The sequence below is a fragment of the Haemaphysalis longicornis genome, unplaced genomic scaffold, assembly GCF_048455015.1.
Source record: "Haemaphysalis longicornis isolate Haplotype H1 unplaced genomic scaffold, Haemaphysalis longicornis Haplotype H1 scaffold_1, whole genome shotgun sequence".
Lineage (NCBI taxonomy): Eukaryota > Metazoa > Arthropoda > Arachnida > Ixodida > Ixodidae > Haemaphysalis > Haemaphysalis longicornis.
In genome coordinates, this window is record NW_027526203.1 from 50232929 (window position 1) to 50246799 (window position 13871).

Genomic DNA, 13871 nt, shown 5'->3' on the forward strand with positions numbered 1-13871 from the left:
ATGCCTTTTATTTCTCTGTGCATTCGCCTTACACCAGAAGAGTCGAGGAATACCTGGAATAAATCAACGTGCATCCTGGGGGCTGAAATCATGTTTCGCTTTTACAGCCCACATTCGTCTGGCTGCTTCTGAGCTAAATAATATCCCGTGGAGCGGGTACTACGCTCTCACCAATTCCAGCGCTCCGGCTGCTATACTTAGCCGCACAGGGCTTGTCATCGAACTCCCTCAATGTATCCTCACAATGCAGAAACCGTGCGACAGGATGTTTGATAACGAGCTATTGCCCTTCAACTTATGCAGGGCAACATCGACGACCAGCCGGCCGTCGGTCGAGTCGAACATCCTAAGCACATTCATAAGTTACAGTGTCATAGCAGCAAATAGGTCTTACTACGTTAAAAGCAGAGAATGCGAATTCTTCGTACAAGAGCTGGAATTTCAAAGGCACCATGTTTATCGCGACACTTAGCGCCATCCCTCTGAAGTCGTTGTAGTAGAAAAGTTTTCATTGGTTCCATTTATCCGCAGTTTGATTCCTCGGGCTCTTCATCGTACACTGAATTCATTGTAGAGCCTTCTACACAGTAAAGTCACCGAGATGTATACTACCGGCACACGCACAAAAACGTTTACGTGACGTGGTGAATTCCGCAACTGACTCGAACTACCCATCAAGATGAGACCGTTCTTGTTGATCACCCAAGATGTGGCCGTCTTGTTTGTTTCATGGCATATTGGTCGGACGCTGCCGTTGGCTTATCTTGAAACAGCTCTTGCATCAAGAAAACGCACAAGCTCTTGCACCCTTAAAGCAGCCTTGGGCCCTCTTTTTTCGCGGTGTGCTCGACTGAGATCAGGTTTCCTACATTTGGACGAGAGCTATATATTGTCAAGTACGTAAACTTAATCCTGGGTGAAGAATACTAGTTAATGATCGACCCCAGCTCTGGTGCAGGGAGTTCTTAATGTATGTAAGCCTCTATTATTCCATTAAAACTTCGAATGAAGCAACCCGTCAACGACTCCGCAGGTGCCTTGTCACGGGTCACACTGCTCGTCGACTGCCCAGAGGCATCAACTAAAAAGGAAATTCGTTCCGCCAGATGCTGAGCAATGTACCGAAGCTGAAGTAAAAAGAAAATTTGCCGCGTATTCGTGCGCTTCGCTGAAAATGACGTCGAATCCGACAGCATTTCTCCCTCCCTTTCAACATAATAGCCCGTCCACTCTCCTCTCCCCAGCTCTGTCGTTTTCCCCTCCCCCTGTTCACCTCCTCTCCTACGCTTACTACTAGACCTCGTCCCTCAATCCTATATTTCCCGTTCTCCTCTTTCCTTCCCTGATCTCCTGCAATCCTCCCCCGACGACACTTCCACTAAACTTCACTCACACACCAATTCCCCTTTCACTCCTATACCCCTCCCTTGTCGCATGCCACTCCACCCTGGTACTTCGCCCTTTTCCCCAACCCTCTCTCGCTATTACCTTTTCTCCTCCTCTCCAATCCTCAATGCTTCAGCTTTCCAGCCCCTCATGTCTTTCCCCTTCCCTCCTAAGCATAGTTACACCAACATCCTCTAAAAGTCTAGAAGATACTGGCTACACTCCTCTTCCCCTCTCTATGAAATTCCCCTCACCCGCTTCGACTTCCTTCCTTCCTCCTCTCTGCCTTCGTTTCCACCTTTCTCTTTCCTTTTTCTCCTCCTATCTCTTCCTATTCGCGCACAGTTCCAGTTCCCCTTCCACACCATTACTTTCCCTCCTCCCCTCTCCCCACTCTTCACATTTCCCATTTATCAAAGCAATCTCACGGGCTAGTTGGTCTGACATGATGTAAACAATGTTGCGCTGAAAGGACAGGACGAAAATAAAGAAGACACACCACACCTCGCTGTGTGTGTGTCTTCTTTCGTGTGTGTCTGTTCGTCCTGTCCTTTTAGAGCAATTTCATTTTCATCTCATTTATTCATTCCCGACCCCCCCCCCCTACATTTTACAACTCCCTTTTCTTCCCCGACACCGCCCGCTTCTGGTACATTTTTCTCTTCTTCTTCCACCTTTGTTCCCTGTCTTCCCTATCCCCCTGTCCCTCCTCTCCTTCTCCATCGTCTGACCTAATCGCCATCGCCAATCCTCCTGCCCCAGCGTTCTGGCATCCCTCTCCCGTCATATTCCCCATTCCAGTGGCGGTCCTAACCCTTTACTCCCCGGTTCCATTCGGACGCCTGCCTTCCGCGTACCCTCCATGCTACTTCATTTTTCTGATCGTCTTCTCACCCTTGTCGTCCCTTTTTTCCTCACTTTGTATATCCCACGTTTCCTCTTCCACTTTCACCCCCCCCCCCTCTACTCTCCTCTTCCACTCACAAACCAAATCCCAGTGGGTCAATAAACCAATAGTGAACAGGCGCAGCAAACATTTTTGGCTGATTCGGCTGGCGCGCCGATAAAACAAACTTGCACGTGTCGGTAGCCCAATAACAACCGCCGACATAAAAACTCACTGCAACCAGACCCGGCTGCAGCGATCCCGGTGAGCGTTTACACGCCCTCCGCGTGCGTTTTGCTGCCCTAGGTATTCCGGCACGTCATCGTTGTGCACCTTTTACAGCCTGCCCCATCTGGGGGCCGAATTCTCGAAAGCGATGGCCGTAGCTTTGAACCTGCGAGGTGTTGGCATGCCAATGCGTGCATCCTGGGTTTGGGGCGTCGCTTGGAGGGGCGGGAAACGGGGGAAATCGCACGGGGCGTCCTTGCAGTAGGTGCATTTGCGTGCGAGTTTACCAGTTTCCCGTCTCTCCAACCGACCCCAACCCCAGAATTCGTGCATTTGCATGCCAACACCGCGTAGCTTTAAAACGACGCCCGTCGCTTTCTTATTCCCACCGCAGGAGAGTGCGCTAAGTATCAGCATGTGATGCAGTGTTTTGTCTGGGCCTGTAGTTACAAAGATGTGTCTGTCTGGAGAAATTCTTGCGTGGCATATGTGGAGAGGCATGCCTTTACTGCTCCCACTCGAAGCGCATTACAGTAACCGTCTCTTTTCGGTGGTGTGCACTCGGTGGTCTGACAGAGCAATGCGCGCTTCGTGCACTTAGCGCGAGCAAGGTTCTTTCTCGCGCTCTGCTGCCGCATATGGAAACCCGAGTCGGCGGGGCTCCCTTTGATGAATAAACCGTGCATCTGTCGCCACACATGTATTCTAGGCTGCACCACCGTGCCCTTGGCCTTCTCCGAATGGTCGCCTGGTCTTTTAAAAAAGCATCGAAAGCTTGGTCATGTCCTCGTCGTATAGAAACTTATGCCTCTCAACCCGAAACGGACGTTCCATGCCGTGATCCGAAATATTTCATCCGCCAGACATCATGGGCGAAACAACTATAAGAATCTCAATCGTGGGCTGGGAGTTGTACGATCATTGGCAGCCACCCGCGCTTACGTTGGAGCTGCAGTTACTGACTAATTGAACGAGTGCTGCCGGGACTATGCGACTATGCGACGGAATGCCGTTCGACCGCAACGGCAGGGCGGAGCGCCTTCACTCTGCCCGAAGGCTTTCCTCAAAGGGAAGCCGTGCTAAGCGAGTTCACTGCCTCTCACATGCCATTGTTCGTTCCAACATGATGCAGAAAACAGGGCCGCTGAAAGTCGTTACCATGAATCTGTCCTCGCTTCATAACTGGGTCTTCCCATAAGCCATCCCGCCCCCTTCGAGACTCCATTACAAATACAAATCGCATTTGACGCGCCCCAATCGTGCAGTGCGCAGAATGAGACCTGCGAGGTTTTTCCGCCCGCCCTCCTGTCCGCCGGGATTCAGCAAAGAGCTTTAGCATAGCCGCTAGGGTCGGCAGGCACCGAGACCCGACTACGCATGAGCACGCGGGCACGGCGAGAAGGGCAGTAACGAATGCGCGGGTTCGGCAATGCGCGGGTTCGGTACAAATTCGACGGATTCGTTCCGTCGCCGCGGAACGAATGCGCACGTGTCCAGTCTCCACCAACCCTAGCGTAGGGTGCGCTTTCCGCTATGCTAAAACTCTCTAGTGATGGAACAACTTGAACACTTGCATGAGGAGACAACACTCTCTCGTCTAGCAGTAAGTTGTTAACGCTGGATTTCTGCCAAGAAACTACGTAACTCGCCGCCCTCCTTCGTTTGTAGTCCACGAACTCTTTGGCAGATTTCTTGGGCATGGGAACTGGGAGTGACTGACGGCATGTGCGTCTGTACACTAGTATGTTTGGGATTGGATTTAAGTCACCCGGAGCATATATGGCGCAGCGAATAAATATTCGGGGGGGGGGGGGGTTGGATGGTGAATCTTTGTGGTACTAGTACCATAGTACCACAAAACAGCCGGACTGACAGAAGAGCCAATAACGAATCGTGTCGTTCATTTCCGCCCACATTTCAAGCTTAGTCGACGTGGGAACTACTCAATGCGCCGCTCAACAATCGAGAGAACTACCCACCGTCCCTGGACATATCGGTGGCGTTTCCGGTGGTACTCATGACGTCGCCCGTCCGTGTCCCTGATCACGTAGCTGAGTCAGTGCGAGGGGCAGTGTGGACACTCTGCAAGGAAGGGGTACCGCACCTGCGCATAATTAACCAGAGCGGAATGGTTGTGAAATGGCTCTTCCATGCGACAGATATCCCACACCGGAGTAGTGCAAGGAAGGCGCGTTATGTGGAAATATGCTTTAACTTGACTTATTTACTTAAGCGTTCTATTTGAAATGAGACAAGCGATAAATCGTGGTGTACATATAAGTTTGTAGAACCGGAAAAAATACCGGTTCGGTTAGGGTTCTGATTCGGGTAAATACATTTCGTTCCAGTTCAGTTCCGGTTCGACTAAACCATGCACCGAAGCGGTTCGCGAATTGGTTAACAAGCTTGAGCCGGTTCGCAAACCGGTGTAGAGTTGAATTATTAGCGTAGCGCGAAAAAAAGTTTTGCTGTTTAAAGTCACTATAAAACTCAAATACAACTTTTATTCATTCAAAATACTATATTTATCCAATAAACGGGGTGCTATATTAATGTCAACTTTGAATAATTAGGACATATATTTAAGAAAACACACCAGCCACTTCGTATCCAGACCGTATGCTAGCCCGTATGTCACCCTAGGAACTAAATCAAGTCACCGTCAGGAGATATTACTGTGGCATTTATTGGTGCCTCTTTATCAGTTTTATTCTGCCGCTTAAATGCTAACAAGTACACATTGTTAATTCTGTTTTAAATATTTTAACACGAAAGTGTTTTATGCCGGGGTACACAAACCTCACCGACGTCATATCCGTCACGGAAATGACATTACCAAAAAAAGTTCCATTAACCCGCTGGTCCAGGATTTGACCCCACAATCACCCTGGCCGCAACGGGAGGTGCGAAGCGCGCTACCAACTAGGCCATGAAGTCAAGCGCGGGGGTGGTGGTGGTGGTGATTTATTCAGAAAGCAGGGAAGAGAAAAGAACTGGGGATATTGTTGAACTCATCGGGGAGTTCACCCTTATACGACCCAGTCCAGGAAGGGAAGGGGGGTTTCAAAGGATAGGAAGAGAGACAAAGGAAAGGAGGAAGAAAGTGGGGCACAGTCTATGTCGCGTTCGTCTCGTCCGAGGCTCGACGGCTGCAAACGCAGCACTAGTCCTGTCACAACCAGGAAGTTGAGCAGGTGCTGGAAGACCTCCCGTCGTATGGCGTCCGATCCCGTGGGGAACAGGAAGTCTTCCAGCTTGTGGCTTGGTACACCGAGTCGCTGGAAGGCGGTCCGGAGTTCCTCCCTCGCGGTGTCGTGCTGTCGGTAAGATCACAGTAAGTGCTCGAGCGTCTCAGGCTCTGGGAAGTCGGAGGAGGTGGGGAACGCCCGGCGGCCCTGGCGGTGCAAGCGCGCTCCCACGCTGCAGCAATTAAGCTGCAGGCGAAGCAAGAGCGACCGGGCGTCTCTGCTGATGCGTCCGGGCAGGACCCGTGGGGCCTGAACACCGACCACTCGGGCATGTGGATTTAGGGCCTCCACCACTCGGGCCAGGATATTCGTTGCAGCGTCGAATGACACCACATCCAGGGTGCCTGACGAGCAGCGCCCTTGGCCAGAGCGTCTGCAACCTCGTTGCCCGTGATGTCCACTTGCGATTGTAGCCAGTGAAGTCGCAGTGGACACCCCTGGGCACCCACTGCATGAAGCTTGGCTGCCAGCGACCACTCTACGTAGCCGCTGGAGCTGGCTGGCTGGTCTGTAGCTCTTAGACGAAGGAGGGCAGACTGGGAGTCAGTCAGGATGATGGCCCCTTGAACTTGGGTCCCTCCAGAAGGAGATACGCGGCCACGTGGAGTCCAGCCAGCTCTGCGTAGGTGGATGAGGCAGGGAAGGGTAGGCTGCACACCTGGCTGGTGCCAAATTCTAGGGCCGTGCAAGCAGCTCCGGCTCTGCTCGTCGACTGTTGCGCGGAGCCATCCGTGTACACCTGCAGAAGTCCGGCAGCGTCGTCCTGCAGAAGGGTTGCCACCTCTTGGTAGATGGCCTGGGATGGAGTGGGCCTCTTGCTACGGACCCCCGGCAATGTGGTGGCGATCAGAATCAGAATCAGAAATCTTCTTTTCATGAAGAAAATCAGATACAAAAATAGGTGAAAAGTCATCTGGATTCATATCCGACATGGCTAGTAGTGGATCCATAAAATAATATTCACAATAAACAATCCAACACAATCATACAAAGATAAAATACAATGTGCACGAGAAAAATATAATGTACGAATTTAACACGGTGAAGCGTAATGCTCAGATATGAAGTATTTTTTAACGAAGGAGTGCTATGTCTGTTTTGTTTTAGTTCGACTGGTATATTATTTAATAGTTTGGCTCCCAAGAAGGAAATGGTGCGGCGACCATATACATTGTGTATTTTTGGTAAATTTTCATTGGTGGGCGTGTCTGGTATCTAATTTTAGTTGTATGAAATTGAATGACCGGTTATGTGTTTTTAGCAATTTTTGGGCTAGTAATGTTGTCTTGAACTCTCTTGCTACAATAAATGGCACGGTTTTAAGTTCTGAAAAAATCGGGGATGATGGCGCAGTATTGGGGGCGTATGTCAATATTGCAATCGCTCTTTTTTGGAGTTTCGCAATAATGTCACTATATGACGCATATGTGAATCCCCAAGATTCTACATAGTACGTAAGGCAGAGCCTGCCCCGTGCCTGGTAGTGGTGGCTTCAGGAGGGGCACTGCGGCAACGCGATATGGCTCTCGTAGGTACTGAGCAGCATGCCCATCCGAGAGTTGGACCGGCTGCGGTAGTGCGCGAGGAGTGCCACGCCGTCCGGTGTGCCGTGCAGGCGGTGCATGTGGTGGAGCCCCACGTGCAGGGCCCGCATCTGGATAGGCCAGGAGCCTGCCTCCGTGTACGTCGCCGCCACCGGGGATGTGCTCGGAAGGCCCAGCAAAGGCGGATAGTCCGGCGCTGATCCACCTCCAGCTCCTCCCACTGGAGCGGCTTGAGTTCCACCAGAGGCAGATCGTAGAGAACGATGGACGGCGGCATCCCGTGGAACACCCGCAGGGCCGCGGTGTATGTGCGGCCCTGACCCCACGCCAACAGCCTCCGCACACACTGGTGAGCCCTCGTTGTGCGTTGCCGGAGCGCCCTCACCGCAGGTAGCCAGGACAACTGGCAATGGACCAGGAGACCCAGATACTTGGTACTGGTGCACCATGGAAGGGACTAGCCGTTCAAGGTGAGCGGCGGTTTCGCGTTGCGCGCCCTGCATTTCCTCGTCTGCAACACCAAGGCCTGCGTTTTCGACTGCCGTGCTGCCGTCTAGGAGAGTTGGCGCTACGTAGTGCGACATGACGCTAATGAGCGCCGATAGTTGGCGCCTCGGCAAGCTCCTGTGTTTATCCGCCCGCCGAACTCTGCGAACCGAGCTAAAAACTCTGCCTCTCGCGTTCCACAAGTAGAGCTCGTCGCAGCGCAAGCGTCTGGCGTACACGCCACGAAGCAGGACCAATGTTGTCGTATGTACCTTTGTCGAGTCTACACCCCAGCAGGTCGTCGCTCTCCAACCACACCCACAGGACTGCTGCCGACCCGCAAATCGTGCTCCGTTCGTGTAGCGGACCGTGACTTGACCAAACGATCCGCTGACAACCCGTTCGGTTTCGTTCGCACGGTTTTCAAGCGCCTGGGGTTTCAATCAGATTTCCGCAATACTCTGGCGCATGTAATCCAATGTCTAATGTTGATGCGTCTAACAGTGGCATACCGACCAAATATAAATAGCGATGTGGAAATTCATGTCGATGCACCATAAATATTAAACTTCTCCTGTGAAAGCACATTTCACTTTCGTGTTTTACTGATTCCTATGAAATAAGGATCAACCACATTCTCCATTACATCACTGCGGAGGTTGAGCAGCAGCAAATTTGACCGTATTTTTGTTTTTTATCTTTTCTGGTGAAAACAACGTCGTTAAGGCCATAATGGGGTTGAAAAGTTACCAAAGGCCACTTCTTCCAGATAGGCAAGGTTGGGCTTTTGTTTTCGGGGTGAATTTAGCGTCCAAGCCAAGCCTGTAAGGAGACGCAGTAGAGAAATAGCACCAATCATGGGCTGCGGCCCCTTCGGTATCGGGCTTTCTATCACGTAAACCAAGAGAGAATGCTACCTGCATCACTGTACCAAAATAATCTAAAAAAATTGGCGCAGCTTGCACCAGTGGTGCAGGGCTGGAGAAGCAGCAGAGCTGGCGGCCCCTCTCCCTTCGTCGCAGACCCGGCTGTTGCACCTCGCACGGACTTACGTACTTGCTGCTGAAAATTCTCCATTACTGGCAGGCCCGGATCAATTGGTTGAAAAAATGGCCGCGTATCTGCTCCTTTCGTAGCAAATGTCTCCGAAAGACGATAATCGACTGCTGCCCCTACCAAGTAAAACCTCCTTTCTCTTTCCCGCTCACCTCTCATGCTGTTTCTCTCCCGTCTCGTTCCTCCCAAGATAACACGCTAGAGGTTTGTTCAAGTGAATTCAAATTTACCGCGTTCTACTGCTTGAAGTCGGGTGTCTCGATGCCAGCGCTGCCGTACGGCGGAGACGCGAGTGAATTGAGGCACCGTACTACAACGTTTATAGAACCATTTTGCCCTACTCCACGAGCGTTCCAAGCGGAACGTAGATCCCATCTAGTGGAACCTTTCGTTGCTATCGCCGTTTTATTTCTTAAATACTGCCAGGAGGTAGCGCGGGCCACAGTAGGTGACGGTTTTCTGCCGTTGATGTAGCATTCCATTTGCTGTCGCAAAAACCAAGCATTCATATTTTTTAAATAAAGGAACACTGCAAATATCCCTTATGTATTGATTTGCTGCCTTATATTTGCGTAATGTCTCGTTCTTGTTCAGCAATGTTGAAAAGTATGAACATTAAAACGGACTTAGACGTTTAAGTTTGGCTGTGAGTATATAAGATTATTGCGCAGCATTCGTACCACTTTGGCCGGGTGGCTGAATTGAGTCACAGACAGACAGACAGAGACAGGCCAAATTTCTGCGTTTAAGTAGCCCAAGAAAGACTATCATTTGTAAAACGTTTATTAAGCCTGCAGTAAAGCGCGCGCGAGCTTTGGACGTGGCCTACGTCGTCTTTATGATTGATTGATTGATTGATTCGTTGATTAATCGTTTTATTGATTGATTGATTGATTGATTGATTGATTGATTGATTGATTGATTGATTGATTGATTGATTGATTGATTGATTGATTGATTGATTGATTGATTGATTGATGCTACACAGGCGATGAGGCGCGCTGTAGTGGAGGGCTCCGGATTAATTTTGACCACCTAGGGATCTTTAACGTGCCCCTAAATCTCGTACACACGGGCGTTTTTGCTTTTCGCCTCGATCAGAAAAGCGGCCGCCGCGGCCGGGACTCGAACCCGCGTCCACGTCGTCTTCGTGGTGGGTGCTCTGCGAGGATCCTCGCTCACCGTTGCCGGCTCGCTAGGTTCCTGCCTAGCCAGAGCCTCGATGACCTACTGCATGGCCTGGAGTTGTACTTGATGGTCACTACGCGTTGCTGCCTCAAACTGCGACGGTATACGTCCTGAGGTAGCTTCACTTGGATGTTTGGAGCAGACCCATAGCATCTGCTCGAATGTGGCCGTTTGCCTGCGGCACGCTCTGCACTTGTCATCGGGGTGGGATTCTGGATACATTTTGTGCAGTAGCGCTGGGCTCGGGAGCGTTCTCGTTTGTAATTGCCTGAACAGGACGGCCTGAGACCTGCTCAGCCCTTTGCAGGGTGGCGGGAGAAGTCTTCGGGCCAGCCGAAAGGCCCTGGTCAACTCGTTATATCTGGTCATCCTGTCTTTAGCGCTGAACCACAGCGGGCGGCCGTTGCCTTGGGCGCGGTCGGTTAGTCCTCGTGCTCGGGCGTGTGCCGTTTCGTTACGTTTGGCATTCTTCTCCGACGCTGCATCTGCGTGCGTTAGGAACCACTTGATTGGAATCCCCTTGTGGTGGTCTGCCTGTCGGATCAGGATGCCTGCCCCCGTTGCGGCAATTCTTCCTTTGGCGTAGTTCCTCACCGCCTGTCTGGAGTCACTGAGTGTCGGCTAACATCCTCGGTCTACGATGGCCAGGGCGATGGCTATTTGTTCTGTTTCCTCGACTTGCTTGCTCGAAGTACTGGTGGTCGCCCGCACGTTTCTTTCGGAGTCGACCACCGCGATCGCGAATCCGTCGCGAATTCGGCTGCGTTCACGTATCTGGCGCCGGGATCTTCCGTGTGCCGGTCGGTTAGTCCTATAGCTCTAGCGCATCTTCTGCCTTCGTCAAATTCCGGATGCATGTCCCTCAGTAAGGGGTCGACCCGCACGTTCTGCGGTATGTGGTCGGGGACGGGGCATTTTGGTCCCTGTTGTTCGTGATAACCGATGCCTAGTTTGTGCATGATCTTTCTGCCCGCCTTGGTCGACGACAGTCGTTCCAACTGAGCGGTTCTTTGCGCTTCGGCGATCTCGTCGAGCGTGTTGTGTATGCCCAGCTGGGGGAGACGCTTCGTGTTGTTAGTTTCGCGTAGGCCGAGGGCTGTCTTGTAGGCCATCTGGATGAGGATGTCTAGCTTGTTCTTTTCGCTTTTCATCCTCTTGTGGAAGGCTGCCACGTACGTACGCTATGTGGCCGAGCTTGATGTCCGTGTATATCGAGTTCTTCAGTCCTCCCAGCTGGCATTATCTTTTGGCAAGGCAACTTGCACCATAACGAGGTTGAAGAGTATGGGTGTGATGACGGGGCCTTCCCTGACTACCTAATTTCTTCTGGTCCGTCTTCACGTCGCCGGCTCTGAGCTCTGCCATCCGGCCAGTGAGGAAGTCCTGGATATATTCGTGACCTGTCGCCTAGGGTTAGATGGGATACCTGCGTGAAGATAGCCGATTGCGTGACTTGGTCGACCGCACTCTGTAGGTCAAGCCCGAGGACGCCTTTGGTGTCCCTGGTTTCACCGTCAATGACTTGGTGCTTGATTGGAATCATGGCGTCCTGCGTGCTCAGGTGTTGGCGGAAGCCGATGATCATCTCGGGATAGAGGTCTTCGTTTTTGTGGAGTTCTTACCATTGATGGAGTAGGACGCGTTCTAGGACCTTGCCTACGCAGGACGTGAGCGAGATCGGACGCAATTTGTCCGTGCTCAGTGGCTTCCCTGGTTTGAGGATGAGAATTTTCTTGGCCGTCTTCCTCCGCTTTGGCAGGGTGCCGCTTCTCCAGCATGTGTTGTATTACGCCATGAGGTTCTCGAATGAGCGGTCGTCGAGATTTTAGATGCGACTGCTTCTCATTCACTCGCCTTGTCCCTCCATACAGCGTTGTTGTCTGTACACACCCCTCCCCCTACACTATAAAAAAATAATAGTTAACGGAGCCTGGTTTCGATCCCACGACCCTGTGGGCGGAATGCGAGGTACATGGTGCTCTTCCCACTGCGCCACAACCGAGACAGAATCAAATGCTACAAACGCGCCTTATATCCTTGACTCATTCAAACTACGTCAAGATGCTACTGATACAACGCATGATGGGGCAATGATTAACACTTGCAATAAAAGAAAAGAAGCTCCCACTTACAGCAACAATGATGGAGATGGAGATGGAATGATGGAATCGTTGTGACAGCGAAGCCCCAAGCATACCATTTAGAGAGATTGACCAAGATTGGCCAATAAAACATAATAACAATCATAAAACATAATAATCATACGCGTTCCCGACACGTTTCACGCGATTTCAGAATCAATCCAACGGAAACACCAAGTGAACCCCACGTTGCGGCGCATCTACACAGGGTTCCCCTCGCGGGGAGGTGGGCGCAATTTTTTTAGGGTCTTGTTTGTGATGAGGTCCGGTCCAGGTACCGATCGGCTGTTCAACTTGTGCAGGCCAGTGCGTATACCTCTTCGATTTCAGTGTCCCTGTCGAGGCGCCCGTTCGGTCGGCCTCGGTATGGACCGTGGTCGACTGACGGTGTCATCGGGACGTACTTGTCTTGGAGTAACAAGAATCTGGTGCGATTTAGTTGGTTCATGATCTAAAAAACTTCAACAGCGCGAACTGACAGGACGAAAGAAGCGAGACACAAATAACATAGGCGGGCGCTGAATCAGCGCCCGTCTATTTTATTTGTGTCTCTCTTCTTTCGTCCTGTCAGTTCGCGCTGTTGAAGTTTTTTGTCTTGGAGCTTCTTTCGCACGCTGCAAGCTCCACTCTCCGAGGTATCTCAATGCAGAAATGCGGCGAGACGGTCTCTTTGGCGGGACTTGGTTTTTGTTTCGTCAAGTCGCTGTTGCGTAGCAGGAATTGCCATTTTATTGCCAAACATAAAAGCAAAATAGTACTGCACGTTATTTGTATGCTTCATGATTGCTGACTTGGAAGCAGTAAAAACTATTATTTCTTTCGGTAGATAAAATGATTTAAACCACGCGTCATGCGAAACTGCGCCTGCTGCAGATTGACGGGGTTTTCACGGCGCCGATGGTCGCTAAAATATTTTGCCCGATTTCACGGCGACAGCTGCCGTCATTTGCAAGCTGTTACGTAGCATCACGTCACTTTTACGCCGGCTGAAGTTGCTAGTGTGTGACGTAAGCATTCTCGCAAAGTAGTTATACTACATCATGCCTTCTCAGCCAATCACAGGGAGGGAGTGACATACAAGCCGCATTGTTGTTCAATAGCAAATGCCGGCGTACGTTGTCATGTCCGGTACATTGTCATGCCGGCCAAGAATTGTGCGCCTTCAGTAAAGAGAAATAAGGCAAACTTTAGAACTGGTGTCAGTAAACATCATGAAACGTCAAAATGACGAAAGCACACACAACTGCTTTGTGAACCGGAAGCACGTGACCAAAACTGAAAGCCAACCAGGAAAAAACTTCCGGCAAATTCACAGTTCACTACGAATTTGTGCGGTCCCCTAGGGCCCCTATTCTCAACTGCATAAATTCTCGGTTGATGCAGTCGAGAATAAGCTTATGCAGTCGAATCATCTCACTCGAATCACTCGGTTTATGCAGTCGAATCATCTCACTAAAAAATTTAGTGCCCTTCCACTATGTGAAGAAGGATAACCAGCAAAGCTGCGGTGCCGAGCCTCAACGTGAGCTTTGACTGGGTCGTATAGTCCAAGGGGTGCACGAAGGAAAACACGTTTGTTTGTAATTTGCGATTGAGCATAGTTCCTGGTTAATTAAGTGAATGAACTTTTGACAAACTACAGTTTTGTTCCGGTGGCCGTACATGGGGCTGTACGTTTCCCTCCCGTAGAATCCCATTTTTATTGACA